The 1892-nt window shown below is 47.0% G+C and overlaps 1 pseudogene; it reads right to left on the minus strand.

Annotated features, from left to right (window-relative positions):
• Positions 1-875: 875 nt before the first annotated feature.
• On the minus strand, positions 876-994 carry LOC139373965 (U2 spliceosomal RNA; annotated as a pseudogene).
• Between the last annotated feature and the right edge of the window lie 898 nt (positions 995-1892).

Consider the following 1892-nt stretch of genomic DNA (forward strand, 5'->3'; position numbering starts at 1 on the left):
AACATTCCCAAACAAAATGGGCATTAGTAACACAAGAATGGTCTTCATGACTGATAATGTGAGTTCTGACGATTTTATCTTGCTGTAATAAAGTTGTCTCGTCTCTGCTGGGGGTTTAAATAGCCAGGTGTGTTTGTGAAAGTCTACAGATTGTTACCAAGCAGAATCCACAACAATATTCAGAACCATTGTGTAGCATGAAAGATTTGTGATATCTTGTTTCATTTACTCCCTATAATTACTGTATACCACAGTTACCAAAAAAAAATAAAAATACTCAAACATTGGAGGCTGCTGAGGGGAGAACGGCTCATAATAATGTCTGGAACGAAGGGGAAACGGAACAGCACCAAACACATGGATCCCATTCCACTCTATCCACTACCATGAGACCAGCCTCCTGTGTAAGGCTAAAGATTAGTGGATGTATAGTGGCTTCAGTCAAACTGGATGTCACACCTTGGGTTTTATGAGTCTGAAAATAGCCAAATTAGCTCATTAAATTAGATAAGCAAGTGGTTTCACTCATGGCTGTAAACATCCAGTTTGTGGGGGACTGATTTGGGGAGTTGGTAATTAGGTGTGTTCTCTTGTGGCAGTGGGCTTTAGCTTTAGTTATGTTAATTAAGACTATACATTAGAGTGGATAAATCACTTACTCTAACAAATGTTTGGTGAAAAGTTAGACAGTAAACAGTGTAGAGAAATTTGGTGTACTTTTTTTTAAACAGTCTTTTCACTTGCAGGATATAATAGATCACCCCCAGAATACCTTGCAAGGGTGAAATCTGCATAAACATTGTTGATTGGCTGTTTTTTAGTATTTTAAATGTTTTATTAAAACGAAGCAACGCATTATTTATATTTACAACGACAAGGGGTGCACCGTTCCTGGAGGTACTGCAATACCAGGTCGATGTGTGGAGTGGACGGAGCAAGCCCCTATTCCATCTCCCTGTTCCAAAAATCTATTTAATATATGGTCCCCAGATAGCCTGCCTGGGGGGTGGTCTCTACTCGTTTCGCTACCAGCAGGTTGCGGAAGGACCACAGTGCATCCTTCAGACACGTGAGGGTGGGCCAGAGCTTGGTGAAGGCCTTTGGTGGAATAGGCCTTCAGCCCACCCCATACAGCACGAGCTGGGGCGTTAGGTCCTCCCCTGCTGTCAGACACGGGGAGATCAGGGGGCCTGCTTCCTTCCACAGGTCCCTGGTGGCTCTGCACTCCCAGAGCAAGTGCCCCACCAACTCATCTTGGCCACACGATGCCCCGGGAGTGCATAATGGCCCTGACTGGGAGGATCTCGTGGGCAACCATCCAGGACAGGTCCCGGTGCCGGTTCAGCAGAGCAGGATGGGCCACGTTGCGCCAAACCTCTGTGGGCTCGACAGTAGCAAGCCTGCACACTGGACACACTGATTCCCGCTCCTGCACAAGAGAGAGAAGAGAGCGGTGTTTAGTTAAAACCTTGACGGCCTCTTTTTTCCAGTTTAAAATGTCTTAAAAACTTTTGGAGCTGGACGTAGTGTGTGGGGAGCAGGAAGGAGACTGGGGCACGCAGGTTGACTGGGATCAGCCTCAGAGTCCTGAGGTAAGATCCCAGCCAGAACCGTGCAAGGTCCTGTGTCTTGTTATTGACCGGAGAGGTGGCTGCGCCCCCCCCCCCCCCTCAGCCTCTCCCACTTGCTTCCCCACAGGAAGTAAAACAGCATCCGTTCCAGAGCTAAAAGACTTGTTCGTGGGGGGATAAAAACAGAACTGATTAATAACAGCACAGGTAAAATCACAGCTTTAATGATTTAAACCTTGCCCTCATAAGTCAGCTATCGAAGTCCCCAAAAACCCTGTCTCTGTCGTACAGTCCCCAGGATCCCACCCCAGTTGCCGCTTC

This window comes from Oncorhynchus clarkii, chromosome 18, assembly GCF_045791955.1.
Source record: "Oncorhynchus clarkii lewisi isolate Uvic-CL-2024 chromosome 18, UVic_Ocla_1.0, whole genome shotgun sequence".
NCBI lineage: Eukaryota > Metazoa > Chordata > Actinopteri > Salmoniformes > Salmonidae > Oncorhynchus > Oncorhynchus clarkii.